The sequence below is a fragment of the Lepus europaeus genome, chromosome 16 (assembly GCF_033115175.1).
Source record: "Lepus europaeus isolate LE1 chromosome 16, mLepTim1.pri, whole genome shotgun sequence".
Lineage (NCBI taxonomy): Eukaryota > Metazoa > Chordata > Mammalia > Lagomorpha > Leporidae > Lepus > Lepus europaeus.
The window spans coordinates 85,146,590-85,172,396 of NC_084842.1; the positions used below are offsets into that span (position 1 = coordinate 85,146,590).

Here is a 25,807-nt window from a genome sequence, read left to right on the forward strand (position 1 = left end):
GGCGGCCATCCGGGCGCAGCGCCAGTTTCAGAGGACCTATGGCTCCCCCTGCTTCCCGGGCGGCGCACGGAGCACCGCCGCCTAAGGTAGGTCACCTGCTAGGAAGGAAACTCGCGGCGCGGACGCGCAGGGGAGGAGCGCAGGTCAGAGCGCACCACCAGCTCGGAGGTGGGAAACAGGTGCGCTCGCGGCTCGGACGCGGCCCGAGCGAAGAGTAGGTGCCGTGCGTCCTAGCTTTGTCGAGTCACCCAGCCCAGCCCCGCCCGCTGGCCACTCTGACCCCTCCCTCAGCGCCGCCACCCGCGCCAGGTGGGCGGGACCGACTCCTCCAGCACCCTCCGCCCGAGCCCGGAGTCCGCGAGCGCCGCGGCCAGGCAGCAGTGGGCGCTCGCGATCCTCTTCTGCCCTGCCCGCTCTCCCTCCGGGCCCGGCTTCCTCCGTCCCCTCCTCCTGCTCCTGCTCCTCCTCCTGCTCCTCCCCTCCTCAGGGCTGAGCACCAAAACGCCCGCCTGCAAGGTCTCCGGCGCGCTGGCAGCCGCGAGCCGCCGCCACCGCCGGGTCTCCGTGGGTGCCTGCGTCCCTTCCACCGCGCGCTCGCCCGCCTGGACGTCCGCTCCACCTGCCGCGGGTGCTCGGCGGCGCTGCCCATGGCCCAGCCCGAGAGCCGATTGAGGGCGCCCGACGGGCTGGACGGCGGCGTGGCTCAGGTGAGTGCAGCGCACGCGGGGCGGGGGCCGCCGGGCTGGGGAGCGGCGGAGCCGGGGATGTCGACGTGCCTGCACCCGGTGGCCGGACAAGTGCCGGGACCAAGGTGGGTGCAAGCTGGACAGGTGGAGGGGATGGGGTGGGGGATGAGGAAGGCAGGAGAGACCCGGGGTTTCCCCATGCTCCTCACCTCTTGCCCTTGCACCTCAGTTCTTCAAGTCCTGAGGGACGGGTCTATAAGGGCAGGAATCGGGGTTTCAGAATCTTAATGGGTTAGGATTTTTTTTTTTTTTTCCTTATAGCAGCAGTCAGCTTCGCTCCTGCCCGCCGCTCGGCGCCCGCAGCTTCTTCCTGGGACTGTGTGAGGCAGCGGAGTGCCGCGCTCCGCCGAGCCGGCCGGCTGCACCTGCAGCCCGGGGCTGGGTTCCGATGCCCTGGGCTCAAGTCCCTGGGCCGAGGAGCAGGCGGAGGGAAAGCCCCGGTGTGGTTTGCGTTTTCCTTAGGCAGGAGTCGATGGGAAATGGGGCATCTCCCGAGGGCCAGAGGTGCGCCTAAGGCGGGAGACGGAGGCGACGGTCCGGACAGGAAGTAGCCTCTTTGTGAACCCCAGGTGCGCGCGGCTTGATAGGTTTCTTGTTACTTTTTACTATTTTTTTTTTCTCGTCTCGGCTTCTATTTGAGGCACCTGGGGTAGAGACGTCTGATGGCGGTGGGGTGAGGGGTGACGAGGCTCAGAACGCAGGGGAGAGAGCGTACCCCAGCTCAGGACGCGCTTTCTCGCGGAGCGGGTCGGCTGCAGGTGCGCTCTCCCGGCCGGGCGCTAAACCGCGCGCTGCTCCCCCTTCTGCCTCCAGCCTGTCCCGGGAACTCGCTGGACGGCCGCGAGAGAGCCGGACCTGGAGCGCGGCGCGCGGCTGGATGGAGAGGCGGCTTCAGCGCCAGGTGCGGGGCGTCCTGGCTCCGCAGTCACTTGCAGGCGCTTTAGGGTAGCATCGCGCCCCTCCGCCGGGAAGACACCTGCACTTCCCCGCACACCCCGGACCCTCTCTCCGACAAGGGGCTCTGTCCCTCCCTCTCCGCCCCCACTTTGCAGAACCAGCGTGTCCCTGCCTAGCCTTTCGCACGTCTCGCTCCTCTCCCCCCCCACCGTGTTATCCTGGGCTATTTTTAGCTGCAACTTGTGCCAAGATGCTTCTTGGGGGGATTTTGGGGAGGCAACTCTAAATCCGCTGCCTCTGGGCTCCAATCCCAGAAACCCCCTGCTATTAGGCAGCAGCCACAGGAGGTGGCTGAGGGGCTCAGAGTGGAGTGCGCTCGCTTTCCTCTAGCAGCCCGGGCTTTCGGAGGGAAACCTCTGCCGCCCCGGCCCCGCTGCGCCGCTGGCCTCTCCAGACGCGGTCTCATTCGCTTTGGCGCTGGGCGCTTGGCCCGCTGCTTTGGCACACAGGATCCTTCAGCCGCTGCCCTCTCCTTGGGGAGAAATCTCACCTGATGTTGGAATTACCAGATTCCAACCAAGGGTTAATTCCAGCAATTTCATCTTTCCAAAAAATTAAAAAGGAGGGAGATAGAGCTGTCTTGTACTTCCCAGCATCTTCAAAACGCATCCTTTGACACTGGAAATCCGGCTTTTTTGCCTTCCCATAACATTGGGTGCAATCCGAAAAAGCCTGACCTAGTGAATTTTCAAGAGATGAACGCTTCCTCTGCACATCCTCTCATTACCCTGCCCTTTGTACCTCCAGCGCTTGAAGCCCCCCACTACACAGGATTGCAGAAATAACATATTGAGGTGGACCATTGTGTTATGTAAGGTTTTCCCCAGCGCTCAGCATGGAAAGCTGAAGGAGCTGTTCTGGGCTTTAGTTAGCTCCTCTCTTTCAGTGGAGTTTGACAGGGATGGACAATTTCATGACTAAGCACTCTTAAGTTGAAGTGGTTAATTACACCAGCAACATTCCATGAAGATCCCACACTGAGGCTGTTAAACTGTGCTTCTGGGCATCAGGTCCTCGGAGCAGCTGCAGGGCCTCCAGGCAAGGCAGTTTTAAGAAGATGGGTTTGGGCTGGAGGAAGCTAATGGGGTAGTGTTGCCTTGGCTTTGCAAATGGGTATATGGAAAAACCCAGGGCCCTGGCCTCCTGCTGGTGTGCCCATCCCCCACCCCTCAAGGCCACCAGCTTAAAACAGTGCCTGGCACTGGTGAGTTCCTAAGTAACTCTTGTTGAGGAGGGAGTCTGGCGTTAGGTGGACTCCATAACGTATCTGGGACTTGTACTTTTGTTGGCAAAAAATAAATAAATAAATAAAAAGGAATTCTCATTGGAAAATTCCTGGGAACTCTTTGAAGGAAGGCCACATGGAAGCTTTTTCTCATCTGGAAATAAAATGGGACAGTGACTAGGGGGAGGCTAGCAGGACGGACTGCCTGGAGACAGTGGCCTGATCACATGCACTGCCTTTCTGAGACAGTGGCTTCTACGGACGTGGCACACACAACCACGGTGACTGTTGAGTCGTGTTTTCTCTGGGGAGGCTGGAGTCTGCAGGGAGGGACAGGCTAATTATGGGTTTTCTGAGGGAACAGAGCCTGGACCCATGCATGCTTGGGCAGCAGGTTCCTGGGCTTGCGTCTAAGCCAAGGTCAGTGGCTGGGTAAGAAGCAGTTGTGGCTGCAAAGTAGCGACTTCCTAGCTGCTCCCAGGGAAACGGAGTAACTTTCCAGTTATCACTGAGGAAGGCAGGAACTTTCCAGCTGGTGCTGGAGAAGACCAGGGTTGTGCTGCCTGCCCCTATCCGGTTCATCAGCCTGATGCTCTCCACTTCCCTCAGCCTGGCTGCGTGTCGCAGGCGCTTTCTGTTAAGGTCACCTTTTCTTTAGGGAAGGGCCAGAGAGTGCTAACTGGATTCCAGGCCAGCTTCTGGTCCCTTGACCTTAGGCAAAGCATTCTCCCCCTCACCGTCCCCAAGCCTCAGATTCTTCCTCTGCAAAATAGCTGTTGCAGCATTATTATGGGAAAGTGAAATACTGCATAGGAAATGGCTTTTGGCAATTATGACACATTCATGGAATTGAGCAGTTATTTACCTTCCTCGCATTTTTAAACTTTTATGTCTACTTTAGCATTCATTTTAATTGTTGTTTGTGTATGTCTGAGTGAAGTACAGTGCTAAATGTTGAATGAGCAAGATCTCACGTAGCCGGCCAGTCTCTTGTTGTCACTCCGGGTGAACTGTGCCAGCATCAGGCCCCACTGCTCCTCAGAGTTACTAACTTCTTGTTTTCAGAATCAGAGTTAATCTTTAGAGGTTTTTTTCCTCTTTTTTAATGTAATGTATGTCGTATTTCTTAAGAAAATCTGTGGAAGGAAGGCCTTGACACTGCTTTCCTCAATGCAGGAGGAAGTCACAGATGTGTGAGTGAGTGAAGGGTTTCCTGATACCTGAGCGCTGTCCCCACCCCACCCCCAGTCTGTTCTGGCTCTTAGTTGCCATCCTGTAGGTGTTGCTGTGAATTTGTCCTCAGAACCTAGCTCAGCGCCTGGCACTTAGTAGTGGGTAGGACTGTGGACCCGAAACCTCCCACAGTAGATGTTTGATAAATATGCTTGGAAAAAGGATTGAATGAACACAGGAGAGCAGATGGCATCATTTCTGTCATAAAGATTTGCAATCTGCAGATTGGAAAATGTAATTAATTTTTTAGGGGTACAAAAGATTCCTGATTGGAATTCAGGTCTATCCCCATCCCACTCTGTTCCCTGCCTGTGGTGCCTCGATCCTCCGTCACCACTTAAAATCCTAAGTGGTTAGAAGATGTCCAGCATCCATATTTAGGGAGCATCACCCTCTCTTCAAGGAATGTTTTTGGTGGAGGCTAGGGATCTTTCTCCTTGTCCAACTCCAGACTATGAACACGGAGCTCCGCTGAGTGATCCCACCTTGGGGTGAGAGTCTTGAAGGACAGATGAAAGACACAGGGGCATGTGAGTGTTTATTTTGCACCTTGGATCATGGGACCAGCAATGTCAGCTGCAGCACTGATGTCCCAAGGTGTGGTCCCAGAGGGGCCATTAGGGTGGCAGTGTCTTCATGCGCTCTCTGACATGAGGTTCCCTTCATTCCCTCTCATCCCAATCCTGGCTTCTTGGCTTCTCGGCTTCTCTCCGAGTCCCAGAGGCAACCAGTAGTCTCCCAATGAATTCCTTTTCTCTCAAGTTAGCAGAATTGCAGTCAGCTGGTGCACACAGCCCTTGCTATTCATCTTCAGGCCGGCCTCCAGCAGAGAGCATTCTCAGCTTCCTCTGCCCGCAGGGAATTAAGTCCATTGCTTTTTCAGGCTGTTAGAATAATATTTACTGGGCCATAGTTTGTCAATAGTTATGTGCTACCATGAGAGGCCTAGAAAAATGAATACATTATTCTTCCAAGGAATAGCCTGAACATAACAGAAATAGATCCCAGTGGGCATCTTTTCTTTAATTTTTTTGCTTCTGTATTGCATGCTTTTTGGTAGTTTCCCAGCAGGGGTCGCCAGCTCAAATGCTTCTGGCAGCTGGAGGAGCACCAGGCTGTGTGGAATGGGCCTAAGGGGCTGCCTAGCTCATACCCAGCCTGGGGCTGCTGGAGGGATCTCAGGCCTGGTCCTGCCAGATGGGATTTTCTTGTTATCAAAATGGACTGTGAGTTCATAGTTTTGTGGAGAATCTTCTGACTTTCAAGTGCCAGCAGTTAACTCAGTATTTCTAAATAAATTCATGTGAATCTCACAAAACACGTTGGTAGATCAGTCTCGTATCTGCTGCACAGGCCTCCATTTATGGCCTCTGTGGGGAGATTTGGTTGCAATATGAGATCCACAGGAATCAGTTTCCTAGGATGCCCAGGTGTGTGTGTCTGTGTGTGTGTGTTGGGGATGCCTCGTAGACAGCGTTCCAGATTCTGGTCACCGTAACAACTCTGTTTTTACGTATTTGGGATACTCCTGTCCCTGTCTCACTAAGCCATCCCATTTGCGTCTTTAACAGGCCTTCGTTGAGTTCCAGCCACATACCACATATTGTTTTGCTTACTGTGGGCACAACAGGAACAAAGCAGATGGAAATCCTCACCCTTGCCCTTATCTTATAGTGGAGGAGACATAAAAAAGTGAGCTAGATAAGTAGAATCTCCTTTTGTTAGGTAGGGATGTGCTAAGGATAAAAAATAAACAGACCTGGGAAAGGCCCTATGAGATGTCTCAGACCTGGGCGAGGAAGCCTAGGCAGGCAGCCAGGGACTTGCAGTTCAGCTTCTGGCTCCACATAACCAAAGTTGAGTTTCGTTGCCTGAAATGAGAGATTGTTCCCTGTGGGAATTTAGATTCTTGATTTTGTTCTAAGAGTTGCAATTGTGGGTTAATCCCTGATGTTGGCCTATATTCCCAATTTTAATTGAACATTAAACACATTTATTGGGTGCCTACCTTGTGCTAGGCATTGCTTTAAGTGTTAAAATACATCCAGGGCCAGTTCGCACAGAAATCGTAGGCCAGCATGGAAGACACAAACACAGGATCACAGATGCAGAGACAACTAAAGCAACTGAGGAGAATGCTCAGCCCTGTTTTGTTTTTAATGTTAACACATTTGTTTTCATCTGCTTGAAAGGGACAGAGAGGAAGAGAGGGTAGAGAGACATTTTGCTAATTCACTTCCCAGATGCCCGCAACATGCAATAGTCAGGGCAGGGCCAGACTGAAACCAGGAGCCTGGAATCCATCCTGGTCCCCAGGGTCGGTGGCAGAGCCCAAACACCTGGGGTATCATCCACTGTCTCCCGAGATGCATTGGCGAGAAACTGAATTGAAAGCTGAGGAACTTGGACTCAAACCAGCATTCAGAGGTGGCTTAACTCGCTGTACCACACCACCACCCCTGGTCAGCAACTTTTTAATTTAACATCAGTTAGATATGTGCCAGGAACAGTTTCAATCTGTGCTTTTCAGCTGTTTTTTTACACCTGGATCCCATCATCTGTAGAGGTTTTTTTTTTTTTTTTTTTTTTTTTTTTTTTTTTTTTGAAGGTTTAATTTCTTGATCTGGCACTGTCCTTTGTATTATTACAAAATTTCATTTTGCGTTATGAAAACAAAGTGTTTTCAAAATGTGTTCCAAGTGCGAAGTATACTTGTGTGCTTTGAGACTGTGCCACACCCTTTCCCAAATCTGCCTCCACCGTTGCTGGCAGGACACTGGGGCCAGGGATTCAGAAGGAGTTCTTGTTCTTGGAGGACTTACGGTTAGTGGGAGAGTCAGATGAGTTAGCCACATCCTGGTCCCTGCCCCTCCCACTCAGGAGACCATCCCAAGGATATTCCCATTCATCATCCTGCCTCTTTCAACGCAGCAATTTCGACTCACATAATTGTGCAAACACGGGCGTTTATCTGGAGTCCTCTTGTTACTTGATTGACTCACTTGCTTACTACACCTGCTCCCCCCACCAGATTTCTGTCCTTGAGTAGAGCAGGGACCTGGGGGAGTATGTTTGCTCCAGTTTTTAGAACAGTATGTCTGCTTCCAAGTAGCTGCTCAGAAAAGCATCGGGCGGCATTTCTGTCTGGGGAAATTCGGAAAGGCTTCATGGGGGGAAGAAACATTTGAAAAAAGAATGGTATAGGTATAAGGGGAAAAAATAGCATGATGAAACAGTCAAAATTTGGATAGTCCTCACCTTTGTTGAGGACTCGGTTGTCTATTTCGGGGAATTCCGATGTGGTCAGTTCAGCTGAACACCTGACACTTTCACAGAACCACTTTGCTGGTGGATTTCAGCTGTGCGAAAGTACCTTGGCATGAAAAGAATGTGGTCTGGACAGTTGCTTGCTTTGATACAGTGTGAGACTACCCATTGTCTCCTTGAGGTCCCTAAGCCGTCCTGCAAGGGCAGCAAGGGAGCTCTTAGCATCCTCCCTTTAGAGCTCAGGAAACTGAGGTTCCTAAGTGAAACAGCTTCTCTTAGCTCCCCTGCCCCAAGGTGTCAAATGCTGGACCCACAGCCAGCCTTCTCCACCTGCAGCGAGCAGATGGCTCAAGGTGGAGATTTGTTAAATCCTCAGAGGACTGACTAGACTACATTTTCTGTAAGTGAGGAAATACATTTGGATTTAAAACGTTCACATCTCCTTTTATCCGTCAAGAACTTCCATTTCAGCATTTTATGTCTTGTCGAATTTCCCCTAGAATTCCTGCAGATTAGGCCCACGTACACCCTGCAGTGGGTTGTTTTATGTAAATGTCTTCCCTCTTTAGTTGGGGAGAGTAAATCAAAGTCCTGTATCAGCAGTTAGAATTCAGTAGGAGAAAGGTGATTGCAGATGTAGCTGAAATGAAAAGGCAAGCTCGCCTTGCTGTGCTCGGAAAATAAATGCTCTGGTGGCACAGGCTGAGGGGCTGGGAGCCGCCTCTGGAGAGCTGCTGGCCTCTTCCTTATGCCACTTCTCAGAGCACATTGTCCCCAGCACCCCGGGTAGGAAGGCGAAGGAAGGGCTCAGTTTCAGATTTCTGGGATAACGGTTGTAAGTTGTCCTTGTGACGGAAGATGCATGGGTTTCAGAGCCACATCTGTTTGAGTTTCTGTCATGGTTCTTCTCATGTCACCTTGGGAGACAGCATTTTTCTAGGCCTCCGTTTCTCAGTGTTCTAGGAACGACAAAAGAACCTTGCCAAGACCAAGTGCCTGGGTCCGTGCTCGATGGAAGGCATCCTGCTCTTGTGCACAGTTGCTGGGTTTAGCAAAGAAAACTGCAAAGAAAATTCGACGTGAATTTCAAATAAACAAGTAATGTTTTAGGCCCGTCCTAGATCTTGAACACTAAGACTTTCCCACATTGATTGTCTGAAATTGAAATTTCCCTGGGCATCCTATGTTTCATTAAGCATCCTGTTCTCCTGGCAACAGTTCTGAGAGATTGGGAGAGAGCTTTAGAAAGTTTGTGGAGAAGTGGAATTGAAAGATAAGTTTATTTTGGTGCAGGGGTATTTTGCAAAGCGAGCATAATTTTTCCATCATATGTGTTGTCCGTGGACTCTTTGAAGACAATTTGTGTCTTTCTGAAAGTTCTAGAAGCATGCAAAGTGAGAGAAATGAGAAGACTGGAATCTCTAAGGTGAAATGATTTAGCCTTGGGGAGAAGGATTCAAGATGAAAGAGAAGGGTTGTCTTCCCTGGTGAGCTAAGCAAGAAAACAATCAAAGGAAGGTGAACTTGTTTGTTTGCTTAAAGGAGCAAGAATGTGTGGACCCAAACACAACATTCTGTGCATTTAATAAGTGAAATTCTCTCCCGTGTCATGAAGACATGAGCCAGGTTGTTCTCAACCCTTCAGAGAGAAGGAATTTCAACTTGTGTGGCCACCAGGGTAGTACTGGGTCCATTAAGACAGCACCTTATTAAATACACATATTACTGCAAGCTCTTTTCTGCAGGGCTGGTATTCAAAAGCCCAGACTCATACAAGGGCTCTACTGAGAACACTGAAGGGAGACTTTGTGCTTGGAAAACTCACCCCTGAAATTGCTGCTGCATCAGATGAATCCAAAGCTAATAAAACTGTTAGCGGGCCTTGCAGTCTCACTCCCTCCCACCCCCCAGTAGATGACCTCCGGATGTAAATCGAGCCTGAAATCTCCCCTAAGACTGCCGGAGCATGTTGTTTTGAGGATGGCTGTGAAAATGTTGTATTTCCATTCCAGGTAATAGCCTGGTGGGAAACTAAATTAACAAGAACTTTGTTGCAGATGTAGTTTCCAAAGCAGAATTTTATGATTTCTTCAATAGTGAAGTGTTGCTCATGCTGAAATACTGGTTTCTATTGCATAAGATATTAATAACTCTTCATTTAACCTGAGCCACTTACCAACAGTTTGCTTCTATAGAACATGGATCAGAAAGGGAGGAGAGCAGCATCATGGTTAGCATGAAGGCTTGCCCAGCTGGAGAGACCCATGTAGAGTCCACTTGGCTACTTTTCAGTTGCTTCACATGCCTAAGCCGCAGTCTCCACACCTGAGAAATGGACACAATGAAAACTAGAGTACAGGAGGTACAGTGCTCATAAACTGTGCTTTCCACAGTTCCTGGCACATAGTCCTTTCAGAAAAAAAGATGCTATTAATAAGCTAACAAAATAAAGCAAGGTGGGGCCCTAGATAGGCAAGTCTTTGTCATGCCACAGAGACCATGAATTAAACCTCATATGTTGTCTTCATGGTTGAGTGCTTGGTCCCTCTTTATTTCTTTAGTCTTAATTTATATAACTCAAGCAAACATCATTACTCATTTTCTGGGTCAACAGATTAGAAATAGCAGTGCAAAAGGGATTTGGAAAGGCCCCTTAGGGGACGATAGAAAGTCCAGGGAGAGAAAGGGCAGCAGGGAGAAAGAACGGAAGGGTGGAGGGGAGAGAAGGAGAGAAGAGCACAGGAGAGAAGACAGGAGAGCACGGGACAACCATGAGCAGCAGACCAAAGGATTTGGAGGCTGGAAGTCCAGTGCTGTTTTGTGACAGGGCCGTCTTAGGTGGTCCCTGGTTAAAGCCCGATGCTATCATTTGGTTAAATGTCACCCCCTTCTCCTTGTCCCAGAAGTCCTCAGGTCCCCAACATAACAACTGTGTGACTGTGTGGTTAAAGGAAAGACACGAGAGCTGCAGGTGGCCAGCTGAAAGAAGGTGCAACATGGTTTGGGCAGTGAAGCACTGCCTCTCTCCGTGTCCTACGACTATAAAATCGCAGGGAAACCCAGAGACGAGGGGACTCAGAGCCGTCCGGTGGAGCCCCAAAGGACCTGGCCGCGGTGGTCCTGTCACTGTGGGGGATTCGCTTGGTCTGATTTTAGTTTCCTGATAACCTTCAGCTCTTATGCAGGGGAGCTCCAGGGTGGTAACCCTGCTGCCTGGTGCCTCCTTGTGAGATGATCTGCAGCGTGCTGCCCTCTCAGCCACATCTCCATGCCACATGACTGATGTTTCCAGAGAGGTAGATTGGCGCTCACTGGTCATCTGCAAAGCAGGGTCAGCCGTGGGGCCACTGGAGCTCCTTCCCTCAAGTAGATACGAGGAGCCAGTGGTGACTCTGGGCTCACAAGAAGGTCCCCTGACTGAGACAGGAGTATGTGATTGAAGTATCTGACACTGGGGATGTGGCCGTGCTTCTCTGAACTTTGGCTGCCTTATCTGTACTTGAAATTGCACTTCTTCATGAACTTCTTTTGTGAGATCACTCTTTATAATATATGTAGCACACTCATTAGAGAGACTGGGATGTAGCATCTCTACCGTGGCAGTTAGTAGTATCCTGGCTCCTGCCTTTTGCCTGGTCCAGGCTCTGCTATTTTAGGCATTTGTGGAACGGATCAGTGGATGGAAGCTCTTCCTCCCTGCTTATCTCTCTGTCTCTATCCATCAAATAAATAAATATTTTAAAAGAATGTCATCAAGGATCTAGCATCTTATCTATCACCTTTCAGTCCACTCCTCTTTTTAGCTGATCCACCCCTACAGGCGATAAGATGGCCACTATGTCCCTAAACAACCAATCTCATCACTCATCTAAAAAGTAGGAGAAGAGGCTAGGGGCTATTGTGTTTTTAATCAGGGGGCGGGGAGCCTGAGGTCTTTCTCAAAAGCTTCTAGAAGATGGTCCCTTTGGGTTTCATTAGCAACAATTCAGTCACAAGACCACAGGTTTAAAAAAGCGAGAGTGGGAAACTAAGGCACAGAGACATTTAAAGCAATGAAAGAGAAAATTAATCGAATGTGGTGACTTTGGATTGATCCCTCCTGCCTCCGAGCAAGTATTACCTTTATGTTTGTACATTGCAATCAATGATTGATCCTGTTCAGCTTCATAACCTCTCTTTTATTGCTGTCTTCAGCTGAAATAATAAATCTTGTATCTTGGTTTCCCCCTTTACCCCCTCTCCGGCTCCATAACTTTTGCAGCTTTTTGCAATGGCCAATATTTCTGCCGACCTGAGCTGTCTTTGCAGAACACCAGGCTAATCAGGTCCTTGCCCTATCCCTGATGTGCATGCTCTACAGATGCCATGTTTATGGTTTTGGTTTTCAGGTGCAGGACTCTCAGATGCAAGACCTGATCAGGTCTCAGCCACAGCCGAGCCAGTGGTTTCATTGCAGGATCACCGTGGGGCAAGTTAATAAGCGCTCTAAACCTGAGATATTCTTTCATGGTTTTTAATTATGTGCTTTTCATACACTCATTTATTTCATGATGAATCTGTCTCTGTGGATTAAGTTGTAAGAAGAATGGAAGTTTGTGTTTCTAGTCCCCAAACATGGATCAATCCTGAACCAATGCCTGGCAGACAGTTGGCACCCAAGAAATAATGGTTGAGAGCAAAAGGCATAAAAGCCTAATACTCTGCATTTGTAGAGCCATTTTAATGATAATGCGTTGAATTAATGCACATTGTGGTTGCTTGAAAACTGGCTCTTCTTTCACAGTTTTGTTTTTTGTTATAAAAGTGGTGATGAACTTCAAGTTCTACAGCATGGCACTCATTCTGTCCATTCAAGCCTCAGTGGTGAGGATACCATTCTCCATTATGTACACACCTAAAAGTCTGACCACAGGATCACCCATTGAACCCTTAGAGATAAATCAGGAGTGTAGACATACCCACGCTTTGCCTATGCTGTTCCTCTGCCTAGAACCGCCCCACTCTCCCCTTTCCCATCGGATTCAGACTGTGCCATTCTTCAAAGCCTGCCTGTAGCTCTCTTGTTCCACTCACGTCCTTCTTGTTTCGTGGCAAATCCCTGCATCTGTGCTCATCAGAACAGTCTCCTTTTTCCTGGTGTGGCAGCTAGGACGGCACTTTCACTCCTAGTTGACACTCAGCATGACCAAGAGGACAGTTGTGTACCACTTGGCCTGCAGCAGTAAGGATTCTCTTCCCTGCCAGCCTGGTGACCTGTACTGCTCAACACAGGGGCCTCTCTGTCTTTCTGGGTCCCAGAGACTCGAGCAAGCAGGGTTCGGCTAGCAGCCTGCCTGGGAGAGGCAGCCCAAGGTTAGTAGGCACCAAGACGCAGGTGTTTATCTCAGGTTAAACAAGAGGGTCCTGAGCAAGACGCTGCCTGCCTCTCCAGTGTGGCCAGCGCACTGCTGGTGGTGCAGGGGACGTGGTTCTAATTGCTTGTTGCCTCGCCTCAGTCCCTCAGGAGAGAGCTCCCGGAGAGCAGGACCATCCACTGTGGGTGGCGCTTGCCATGTCCCATGCCTGGTGTAGGCATTGGTTCAAGATGGCTGAAGGAAACAGGCAGTGATGGGGGTAACGGTGAGGGGGAGGGCCTCTGGTCCCTTGTGGTAACTCCTAAGTAAAAGTGCCATTGTTGTAAATGAAAGCAGCAGTCTTTGAGAGGAAACTGGTGCTTTAGTTTAGATAGGCAGCTGCCATTTGTCACCTCTGGAAGGAACTAAAGTGATCTGAGGAAATGTCTCCTGAGGGAGGTCACTGCCTGCGTTCTCTCCTTCCCAGAGCTCTCATCGGGAGCCTCATCTAGAGCAGCCTTTCCCCGGCCTCAAGGCGCCCATCCCAGGATGTCCTGGCCGGTGGCGCCTACTCCTGATTTGGGCATGCAGTTGGATTTTGGTTACAGAGGCCGCTGGGCCCTGCTGATTTAAGCAGTGCCTGTATTTAAGACTGTCATCACCTGCTGCCTTTTCTTACTTGAATAGTGCTGTAAGGCTCTCTGCTAAAGGCTAATTATCTCATAATCATTGTCCTTTAAAAACACTAGATTAGAGCCACATTACGCTCTTGATTCTGTTGCTCTTCGCCATCTCTCTGGGCAGAGCTATCAGTTCAGCAGAATTTCTTTGCTTTCACTGAAGAATGCTTTCCTCTCCACTGTCAGTGCTTGGAATGTTGCCGTTCTCGTTACGCCTGACTATTTTGTTTTAAACTCTGCTTAACTCGATTTGGGGCCAGGTCAGGTCTCCTGAAGCGTTCTCAGTGTCCCTTTGCAGTCTCCTGCAGTCGCCAGCCAATGGACCTTTCTTGGGAGGTGTTGATATCACCCCAACTCTTTGGTAAATGTTTATTTCAAAGGCAGAGTTGCAGAGATATGGAGAGGGAGAGAGAGAGAGAGGGAGAGAACACAAGGGAAATCCTTTATTCCTCAACCGGCTGCAACTGCCTGGACTGGGCCAGGCCAAAGCCAGGGGGCCCAAGTACGTGGGCCAGCCTCTGCTTTTCCATGCACATTAGCAGGGAGCTGGATTGAAAGTACAGCAGCTGGGACATGAACCAGCACCCAGATGGGGTGCTGGCATCACAGGCAGTGGCCCACTGTGCTACAATGCCAACACCCTCAGCCCAACTCTCAACTTATGGCAATACTCTATCCCATCACCTGATCTTCGAGCTCTGTCCAGTGACCTCAGCCATGACCATCAAAGCACAGCTACCAATTTGGCAGGAACCACATGGACAAGTCTTCTAGAGTACAGCACACGTGAGCAGCTTCTGGATTGCTGGTGATGGGCGTGTAGACCTCCTTGGTGTGGTGGTCTGCTCCTTCGAGGTACACAGGCACTTCTTCCTCAGCCCACCTGGGTGCCCGTGCAACTGGGGCTGCTCCCCAGGACACTGTCTCCATGCACATATTGAACTTCATTTTCTCAGTGCCAAAGCGCTTCCCTGATGACTTCGTGCTGAGGTTTTGGGAACTGCCACCTGTGTTTTGGATCTATATCTGACAGCAAGATCTGTAGCCAAAATGGAACTCGGCAGAACTGTCACAGGAAGTCCTTGTCCTTCTCCCACGACAGGGTCAAACTCATCCCTTGTATTGTCCAGTGTACAAGTACAGTAGCCAGCATCCTCAGACAGCACCACTGATGCCGTGTTTGCCTCACTTGTGACAAGTATTTAAGCAAACAAGACTAGTTGCTATAAAACCTAAATGATTACTATCATTGTCATTTCATCTTTCTCTTCAACCTCGTATCACTATCATTGATTGGGCACATGTCACTGAGTTCCTGTTTATTGAGTGTCTGTGTTGGGGGGCTAACTTCTTTTAGAAAAATAATCATATTTTTTTAAAGATTTATTTATTTGAAAGCAGAGTTAGAGACAGAGGGGGAGAGATAGAGAGGTCGGTGTTCCATCCACTGGCTCACTCCCCAAATGTCTGCAATGGCAGAAGCTGGGCCAACCCAAACCAGGAACCAAGAGCGTCTTCTGGGTCTCCCACCTGGGTGCAGGGGTCCAAGCACTTGGGCCACCCTCTGCTGCTTTCCCAGGCACATTAGCAGGTAGATGGATTGGAAGTGGAGCAGCCGGGACTCGAACCGGTGCCCATACAAGATGCCAGCACTGCAGATGGCAGCTTTACTCATTATACCACAGAACCACAATGCTGGTCCCTCATTCAATTCTTATAGCTCCCCAAGAGGATAGACAGAGTTCCCTTTCTTGAGATGTGGGAACTGAGGCCCAGAGAGGGATGTGACCATTCCAAGAGCACATAACCAAGCCAGGGTTTAACTGCAAGGTAATTTCATCTCGGTCTCTTTGAGCTTCCCACACTACTCCATTTATTCTCCTATTTCCTCATATGTCTGATTTGACCTGGTCTTGAGTTAGAAGTGTTCAGCATTCGTGTTGTCCTCATTAGATCCCTGGGAGTTTCTCAGAGCCCTTTTCTGTGATACGTATTCCAAACTACTTCTTCCTGCTCCCTTTAAGAGGTGAAATCGTGTCTGAACTGTAGCCTCTTTCATCTCACTGGATCAGAAGTGTTTGTTTCCATAACAGGCTCTTCCTCTCCGTAGGGAACTCCTCAGGGAAACTATATCTCCTGCCCATGTTCCAGGACATGTCCGGCAGAGCCTGCACGTAGGAGGCCTGGCTGTGTCCTGAGCGAATGCTGTGTATCCTTGGGCAGTGTCTGATTTGCTAATTTTACAGTGAGGGAAGGGAGGAAGGAGAAAATAATCGTGAGAAGACATCTTAGAATCCAAATAAGTGACTTACAGTATTAAGTCTCTCCCTACTAATCCAAGTATTTGAAGAAAAGCTATGAAGCACCAATCTAGAAATACCAACACAATCCTCAAAGCCTCGTTTATCTTGAGCCATCGTTCTTTGGCTGAGCCTAATGAATCTTCAGGTTTAGTTTTGGTACCAAAGTGGAAGGCAAAGCCAGGCCTGAGCCTGCAAACCAACTTCTTAGGGAAGTAAATGTGGTTGTTAAAGGAGAAAAGCCGTGCAACGGATTGATCAAAGCAGACTCGGCCAGTTTTATCCATTAGCTACCTCTGAAAAACTCATCCTCTTGGGAACATCATGTGGGTTGAAAGATTGCAGGACCTTGAGTTGTGCGCTGGCCTCATTAATGCTCTGATGGCCTGAGAGGGTGTGTGAGTAGCCAGGAGTCCTGAAATCTTGCTCAGCCCCTGAGCAGTCACAGCCACACAAATGCATGCAGACACCACACACACACACACATTTTATGCAGCAGGCACCTGTTCAGAAGAGCTGCAACTGGGCACTTCCTGAGTGAACTCTGCTAAGGTCTGGTTGAATCCAGTGGACAACACAAGGAGCAACCCAGAAAAGCCTGTGTCATCCAGGCTCTCTACTTGTCCTTCCTTCCTCCCTTCCCTTCCCTCCCTCCTTCTTTCCTTCCATTCCTCCCTCCCTCCCTCCCTCCCTCCCTTCCTCCCTCTCTCCATTCCTTCCTTCCTTCCTTCCTTCCTTCCTTCCTTCCTTCCTTCCTTCCTTCCTTCCTTCCTCCAACACCTTTGTTTTTCCTTCTTGTTCAGTAAGACCTGGGGGAAGTAATACAGTTATTAAGAGATGATAACTCCTTTCCACATCATTTATTTTTCCTTTAATTTTTAAATGCAAACCAAGCCATTTTTAAATACAGCTCTGTGTTAGTTCTTCTTAATTCATAACACATGAACCAAAAACATTCTTATGTGGGATATATGTATAAGGAGAATTCAAAAAATTATTGAAAAATACATATTATGAAAACATTATGCATGGATTTTAAAAGATTTTTGTACTGGGGGCCGGCACTGTGAAGCAGTAGGCTAAATCTCCACTTGTGGTGCTGGCATCCCATATGGCACTGGTTCATGTTCTGGCTACCCTTCTGATCCAGCTCTCTGCTTGTGACATGGGAAAGCAGTGGAGGGTGGCCCAAATGCTTGGGCCCCTGCACCCTTGTGGGAGACTGGGAAGAAACTCCTGACTCCTGGCTTCGGATCAGCCCAGCTTTGACTCTTGCAACCATTTGGGGAATGAACCAGCAGATGGAAGACCTTTCTCTCTGTGTCTGTAACTGTGCCTTTCAAATAAATAACATCTTTTAAAAAAAGATTTTTGCACCAAAATAAGGTTATATTTTAATTCTATTTCCCAGGAACTTTTAAAGAACCCTCATTTATCCAATTTTCTATTATCTAAGGCATCTCTATGCCCTGCTAACAAACCTCATATTCTTATCCCTCTCACAGTCCTAATCCTAGTGTAATCATGACTGTTTTTGTTTGTTTATTTGTTTGTTTGTTTGTTTTTTGGCCTTCTTCCTCCTTGGTTCCTGTACACTTGGGCCTGGTTTGTGTGAAGGAAGAGGTGGGATGTATGTCACTTTGTCCTGATTTCCTGGTGCCTGACATATAACATTTCTAGTTAGGTCTTAAAGATGTGGATGCTCTGGGCTTGTTGGTACTCTGGTTCTCTCGTGTCTTGATACTCTTCAGCATTGGTTCTGCACTTCCTGAGGGAGAGGCAGAATGTTATACATGGTAAGAATGAGAAAGCTGGACCCCTTTGGCAGCTCTTGGTCCTCCTCTGTTGTCTGAAGCCATTGTGCTCACTCTCAAACTTCTATACCCCAGTACAGCAAGCAACAGCCCTGAGGTAAACCACCTCCATCCTGCCTAGAAAATTGTTAAGATTGGGAGAAATTAAGTCATTTCCTATCACATGCACATCCTGTTGGCCCATAGCCCCAGGCAGAAGGACTTCTACTGGTATGTTTTATGGCCAATGAGGAACTTTTTGTATAATGGTTTTCTTAATCTACTGGGACTGCTTTAACAAAACACCATAGAATGAGTGTCTCATAAATCACAGACATTTTTTCTGATGATTGTGGAAGCTGGGAGTCAGAGGTCAGATTGCCAGCAGGGTTGAGTTCTGGTGAGGGCTGTCTTACTGGTTGTAGACTAAGGGTCTCTCACTGTATTGTCACATGGCAGAAGAGAGGGAGCTGGCTCTCTGGCCTCTTAGAAGGGCAGTACTACCACTTATGAGAGTTTCATGTGTATGTTCCAGTTACCTCCCAAGGGCCCTGTTTCCACTGTCCTTACAAGGAAGAGTAGATTTCAAACTATGAATTTGGGGAGCACACAAAAAACCCAGTTCTTAATCCATTTTCTTCTGCTATTTGAAAATACCCAAGACTGGATAACTTATATGAGCAGAAATTTATTTGATTCATGTTTCTGGAGGCTGGGAAGTCTAAGAGCCTGGCACCAGCATCGGGTGAGGGCCTTCTTGCTACAACATAACCATGGCAGAAGGTGGAAGAGTGAGAGAAGAGGGAAAGTGAGCAAGTTATCATAGCTTCATGCCCTTTTATTACCAACATAATTCATTTGTGATGGTAGTGTCCTCTTGCTCTAAGCACCTTATATCAGGCCCCATCTTCTAGCACTATTGCATTGGATTAAATTCCAACACATGATTTTTGGCTGCACATTTAAACTTGAACATTCCATAACTATATAATCTTTATTCCTTCATCATATTTTGTTTCAGTGTGACTAAACCTGTTTTATAGATTGTTCCCTAGTCTAAGTGATCCATCTATTTATCAGGTCCTACATTTAATTACTCTTCAGTGGATGTGTGCTAAATATAATCTGAACAGAATTAGATCAGTGAGCACCTTGTGAGAGAACCTCTCCAAGGAAAGAGTCTCCCCCACCCCCAGTAAGATGGCATTATTCCTCTAACTCCTCTTATCAAGAGGATCTCAGCAGCTTAGAAATTTGATAGACATTGCTACTTTTAACCTATGAAATGTTAGACTGATGCTGCCAGGAGTGACAAAACTTTGTGGTTAACTGTTAACAGGAGTCATTGTTTGGAATTTGGATGATACAGGTTGGGCATCTGTAATCTGAAATCTGAAGCGCTCCAAAATGCAAAACTTTCTGAGTTCTGACATGACACCACAGTGGAAAATTCAACACTGTGAAGCTTTATTTTAATGCACAAAATTATTAAAAATATTTATAAAGTTATAATTAGGCAATGTGCATATGGAATATATGAAACATATGAATTTTGTGTTAGTTTGTGCCCCATCCCCAAGTATCTCATTATGTATACAGGTATGCAAAGACTCTAAAATCTGACAAAGTCCAGAATTTGAAATACTTCTATCCCCAGAATTTTGGAAAAGGTATACTGTAGTATCTTGCCATGAAAGACAAGCAAGTTTATCTTTTAACTCCCTAAAGCCTTCCCTTTTGAGTGATATTGAAAGGTTCCAGAATTTATGACACAGTTGTTTCCCTTTGGAAATAAGGCTTGGAGTATTTCCATGTCCTGCTGCAGGTCAGTCAGAAGTCATGGTGGAAGTGTGGGTCTGGCTCCCAGCTCAGCACTCTATTTGGTCCAGTGCATTGGTCCTTGCAGGCAAGGCAGGCATGGGGAAGCTGCATGAAATAGACATGAAATACCTGTGCTAGCAACGTCTGTGGTCTGACTAGACCTGCATTAGTGGCAGCAATGGAAATGACAGTCTGGCACTCACAATAAGTGATGTTTCTTGAGGCCTATCTATACACTGTGCCCTCTCTTAGCGCTTCATGTAACAGTATCTGCTTTTGTTCTCATGGCAGTCCTACAAAGCTGGTTCTGTTTCCATATCCACATTTCAGATGAGAAACTGAGCACACAGACATCAAACCTCTCACTCCTTGTCACACACAGGCAAGATGAGGCAGAGGCTGGACTCACAGTCAGAATCTTAACCAGTAGCCTCCCCACTGTGAGTGCCTATCACTCATCTTGATGATTCCTGAATATTTTCTTTAGATGCCAGCCTGCATCAAAAGCTTTATGTAAGTAGTAATAAATAACATTAAAAAGCATAAAATACAGATCATTTTGTATCAATATTCAGAAGGTATGAATGACTATGTCCAAAATGATTAAATGACACAGACCATTGTGTTTGGAAGATGCTGAGTTCTTATGAGAGGTAACAAGAGATTTAAATATTTAAATATGGCATTTGAATATTTCAAGATTAGGAAGATAATGAAACAGGCATCCCCTGTTTAAAATGCATTCATTATAGAGAAGTTAAACATTGAGTAAGAGGTAAACCAGGTGCTAATTTGTTTGGTAGATATGAAATGTCAGAAAAAAGGAATATTCAACTTGAACAGTGTTTCTGAATGTTTTGCAGATAAGGGACACATGGAAATGTCAGTGGGCTATGTGTGTGTGTCGGGGGGTGGGGGGATATTCCAGAGAAGAGAACCATGCTTCAGAGCTTTATTCAGGCCATCACATGTTGAGCAACAGATTTATTCGGAAAAGGCAAGCATGCAGGCAACGTAAAGCCCTGTGCTGCCATGGTCCGGCCCCTTCCTTGTTCCCAGGCTGGTTTGCACCTGAGCTCCTTGCAGGCTTGGGCGTCTTAGTCACTGTTCTCCTTCTGGTGTGTTTTGTGGTACTGGCAGTGCAGATGGCCCCTGACCTAGGATGGTGTGACTTAGAACTTCTCAGTTTGAAAATGGGGCAAGAGATACCATCCTTCAGAGGCTGAATCTGCATCTCATCCTGGGCTAGTGCTATGCAGTCCACTCCTCTCTTGCAATGTTAGGCAGTGGCTGCAACCACATCTCCCAGAAAGCCCCCCAGTCCCGAGGAAAAACAGCTCATGCTATGGTGTGCTGTGTTGTAGTGCTTGGATATTCAGTAGGTTAAGTGGACTCAGTGCCTTTTCAACTTAGCATATTTTCCTTCCTTTCTTTCTTTCAGGTATGTTGGTTTCCATAATTAAAAGCAAATTTATGTATTTATTTTTAATATGTTGGAAAGGCAGAGAAATAAAAAGGCAGAGACAGACAGACAGAGCTCCCATGTGCTAGTTAACTTCCCTAAATGCTCCTAACAACCAAGGGTGGGCCCAGTAGATGCCAGGAACTGAGAACTCATTCTGAGTCTCCCATGCAGTAGGCAATGACCCAGGCACTTGAATAATCACCTCCTGTCTCCCAGGGTACACATGAGCAGGAAGCTGGAATTGGAAGTGGGACAACAACTTGAACCCATACTCTCTGATATGGGATGCCGACATCCCAACTGGAACCTTAACTGCTGTGCCCCCCGCCTGCCCTGACTCAGCGTTTTCATTTGATGATGGCTTGTTGGGATGTAACCCGCCCTACATTGTAAAATGTCTGCACTAAGTGCTCACTTAAGCATCGTGATAAACCAAGAATGTATCTGTTCCCTTGGCTTTCTACTAGCTTTCCCCAAGTCAGCACCCATACACAGTGAAGACGCACAGCTGAGATTCAAGCGCTGGATCTGCACTGATGGATGTCCAGGGTTTGGGCCTTCTGCTGTTGTTGCTGAATCCCTCAGCAGGACGAAATCTCTCAAGAAGGGGCCGCTGCAGCCTCATCCTGGCCAGCTTATGCTCTCATAGCAGACCGCAGTGTGGACAGAGGCCTGCCTTCCCCTCACCCAGCCTTGACCTCTGCTGCAAACTCCACCCAGAATGAAGGCGCCTGTGGGACTCTCTGCTGAGCAAACTCCAAGTCTCCTCCAAGATTATGCAGAACACTGCCTGTCCCACGGCCATATCCTTCCAGGCCTTCTCATTCCTCTGCCAGCTCCTTGCTCTCTGAGCTCTGTCCCTACTGTGGCCGTGGCTGGATCAACGTTCACTCTGGAGCCTGTCATCAGCTCCTTCCACGTGTGTCTGCCACATCCCAGGGTGCTCCCTCCTGAAGGAGAACAGCTAGGCCATTTTGGTATCCCCAGGAATGCATTGCAATCTTATATCTTAGGTACCTCATAAAACTGGAGTGAGGGACTGGCGTAGCAGGTGAAGCCGCCACCTGCAGTGCCGGCATCCCAAATGGGCGCTGGTTCGAGTCCCGGCTGCTCCACTTCCTGTCCAGCTCTCTGCTGTGGCCTGGGAAAGCAGTAGAAGATGGCCCAGGTGCTTGGGCCCCTTCACCCACGTGGGAGACCCGGAAGAAGCTCCTGGCTCCTGGCTTCAGGTCGGCGCAGCTCCGACCATTGCAGCCATCTAGGGAGTGAACCAGCAGATGGAAGACCTCTTTCTCTCTGCCTCTCCTTCTTTCTCTGTGTATCTCTGACTTTCAAATAAAATAAATAAATCTTTTAAAAAAATACTGGAATGAGCAGCTGTGGGCAGCGTAGGGCTCTCCACAGCCTTACTCTCTATTCTGTTCTCTTTCTTTACCTTCACCTTACTTCACCATTAATATTCTGTTATTACATCTGCAAAAACCAGAACCTTCCACATAAGAATCTTTTTTTTAAAAAGATGTATTTATTTACTTGAAAGTCAGAGTTACACAGAGAGAGGAGAGGCAGAGAGAGAGAGAGAGAGAGAGAGAGAGAGAGAGAGGTCTTCCATCTGCTGGTTCACTCCCTAATTGGCCACAACGGCTGGAGCTATGCCAATCTGAAGCCGGGAGCCAAGAGCTTCTTCCAGGTCCCCCATACAGGTGCAGGGGCCCAAGGACTTGGGCCATCTTCAACTGCTTTCTCAGGCCATAGCAGAGAGCTGGAGCAGAAGAGGAACAGCCAGGACTTGAACCGGCACCCATATAGGATGCTGGCACTGCAGGTGGCGGCTCCACCCACCACGTCACAGTGCCAGCCCCCCACATAAGAATCTATAACTGCATCTTCAAACATTGGATCAGACCACTCTGGTCTCTGGTCTCCAGTGACAGCTGCCACAGTTGCCAGCAGCTGCCTCTTTAAACAGACCATGTGCTCAGCTGTTTGCTGCCGCCCCCCTACCAGCAGGCAGGCTTCTTATGTTGTGGTCACATGCCTGAAACCAGGGGCCGTTGCATGCTGCCCAGTAGAAGAATCCCAGCAAACTCTTCCTTTATTATTTTCTCCAATGGCAGTGTATTGTTCAGCTCACACTGCTATCACCAAACACCATAGACTGGTAAACACAGCTCTGGAGGCTGTAAGTTGGGGTTTTTGCCTTGGGTTCTTGGTGAGGTCCCTCTCCCTGACTTATGGACAGTTGCCTTCTGTGTTTTCACATGGAGAAGAGAGAGGGAAAGAAGGGGCAAGTCCCCCCTCCCCAACCTCCAGACACCATTACATCAAGGGCTGGGGTTCATCCTGTAAATGTAGGGAGGACACAAACATTCAGTCCATAGCAGACTGGCTCAAGACATGAGACACATCCCCCCCTCCTCCTATGCTCATGCCCATCCGGGAAAGAATTTAACTTGATTTTTCCAACAATTAGGAGTATTTGCAGCTGCAAACAGTCCAAATCTCTTTTGGACACACAAAAAAGCAGTTCAGCACCTCCATGGGTTTCCACACTCTGCTTAACTCAATTTCCCTCTGCAAAACAAGGCAGGACAAGAAGACAGCGTGGGGCCCTTTTGCCTCTGACGCCCTGTGTATCTTTCCTGGCCCTCTGTGGGGAAATGCTTGGGATTCCTGGGTGCTAGCTGGCTGTGAGGTGATGCACAACTTCATGCCCCAGCCAGGAGGATCCTGCAGCTGCAGCTGAGAGCCCCTTTTCCGAGAGGGAGGCACGCCCCAGGCAGGGACTGACGCCACGTGCACCACTGTGGGCTGCAGCGGCCCTGCTGCCTGCAGCCCTGTTTCCACTCAGCTGCACTGAGTAATAAGAGGCCCTGTCCGCCCTCCATCACAGAGCTCTGCCGTGCACCGCCGGTGCCAGTGCCGTTCTGCTTCTAATGAAGGATTTATTTAGGTCACCACTGCGTGTATCTGTGCCCAGCAAGGCAGAGGAAACAGGCGGAGGAGAAGGAGCCCCTCCTCCTCTCCCTTCAGGGGCCCGGCCATTGCACCGCCCTCGCTGCTCATCCCTCCTTCTGAGACGTTTACAAAAGACGCCGCCTGTGCCCTCCTGCAAGCAGCTGAATCTTGTGTCACTGTCCCTTCTTCCTGTGCCTCTGTCTGGTTGAGTCACTGCCATCCCTTGGATCGTGAACGAAAGTGTTTGACTAATTATCATCCTTGCATCCCATTTATACCACATAGCATTTGGGGGGGAGGTGCATTTGGGGGAATGGATAAAAATAGCTACCATGAATTGTAGGCTTGCCACAGGCCAGGCAATATCCTGAGCACTCTCTATCTGCTATTTCATTGAATCTTCACAATAAATATAACAGGGTCAGGGCATTTGCTTTGAAGATCCCAGCTTCAGGGCTGTCTTACGGATTTAAATTTGCAGAGCTGAGATTTGAGCCCAAGTTTCTGGCTCTAAATCCTGTTAATTCCAGTACCTCTCCTCCAAAATGCCATCTGTGTGACTGGAATAATCTGTCTTTTTTTTTTTTCTTTATCTGCTACAGCTATTTTTAATTCTGAGATTAAAGACAAATTACCCAATAGATAGATAGGAAGAAAGAAACAGAGAAAGAAAGAAACAGAGAAAGAAAGAAAGAAAGAAAGAAAGAAAGAAAGAAAGAAAGAAAGAAAGAAAGAACTATAAAACATGCAAAGAACACCCTGTGGAAGTCAAAGTGATCAGAATCTCTGTGCCTTGATGCAGAAGCCGTACAGATTCCCTGGTGTTTGGGGTCAGCGTGAGGAGAGTCAGAGGATGTTGGTTCTCAGTCACTTAAGCACCTGTATGCTTCAGCTTGGTGTTCTAGGCCCTTTCCAAAGACTGTGGGTGGGTAGACCAGATGCCCTGTGAGCTTGGTCAGAATGAGGGATCCCAGGCCTGCCTGTAGATCTTCTAGGCCATCATCTGCATTTTGAGCTGCATCTCCAGGTAGTTGTGCATAGCCGGGTTCTGAAAGCCCTGTGTCCTGCAGCTCTGTCGTGGGAGGGAAGCTGTGGTCACCTCCCATTGGAATTATTGTCCAGATCCTTGATCCCTCCGTCCATCTCAGGTGAGAATAATGCTGTGTGGCTTCGATGTCAGGCTGCCCAATAGGGCTGGTTGCATTTATGGTGGAGCTCTCAGAGGCTCAGAGACAGCTTGGAGACCTAAATCTCTGCCTTCCAGAACTGCTTCTGTTATTCTGTGCTGCCCTTCTTGGCTTGTCAAGGCTTCTTCCTTCAGTCTAAGAGTGTCATGTCCACTACCCAGTTAAACTTCTGTAAACACGACACACCCAGCTTTGCTGAGGACTCAACAGAGCATAGAATGTCTGGATGAGAGGCATTCAAAGAGTCCTGCTGTTTTTACAAGGGGCCTATAGGGGCCAATCACACAGCTTTCTTTTCCCAGACAGTAAATGTGATCCAAGGAAACTTATTAATGTTATGTGGACAGAACCATGGTCTTTTCCATCCTGAATTCTTTCCACCCCATCCCACCTCATGGTAATTACCATAAACAAATCCAAACAAAAATCAATGTCAACATTTGTTGAAGACTGTCATGTATAGGCGACTTCAGGGAAATAAATATTTATGGAGGTCTTGAAACATCACTGTCTTTTTGTAGACTGACAGGCACAAGCTAAATCTGTTTTCTATTTCTTGCTTTCTGAGATGACTGGCCAAGGATGGAAATTGGATACCAGTGCAACACGCTCTTAAATAGCTGTGCAAAGATGAAAGGGAAAACATTTTGACTCCAAAAGATGAACAAATAACCTTATGCTTTTAATTGCCCAGAAGTTTGGTTGGCTAAAAAAAAGGGCAGTTCTGCTTTGCAAGCTGTCTTAAGTCAAGTTTCAGTTCATTCCAGAAAATTAAATCACCCAACACCATGGGCTGCTTGGAAAGAAGCAGCCCTTGCATATCAGTATCATAGCTCCCATAC

At 48.3% G+C, this 25,807-nt stretch overlaps 1 protein-coding gene across 2 annotated transcripts in view; it reads left to right on the plus strand.

Moving 5' to 3' along the window:
- Positions 1-651: 651 nt before the first annotated feature.
- HS3ST1 (heparan sulfate-glucosamine 3-sulfotransferase 1) overlaps positions 652-25,807 on the plus strand; it is a 35,226-nt gene continuing 10,070 nt past the window's right edge. The window contains exon 1 of one of the 2 annotated variants that reach the window (XM_062213464.1): positions 652-707. The gene's annotated coding sequence lies outside the window, so the exon portion shown is untranslated. The remainder of the gene's footprint in view (positions 708-25,807) is intronic. The other variant, XM_062213463.1, reaches the window with a different exon arrangement.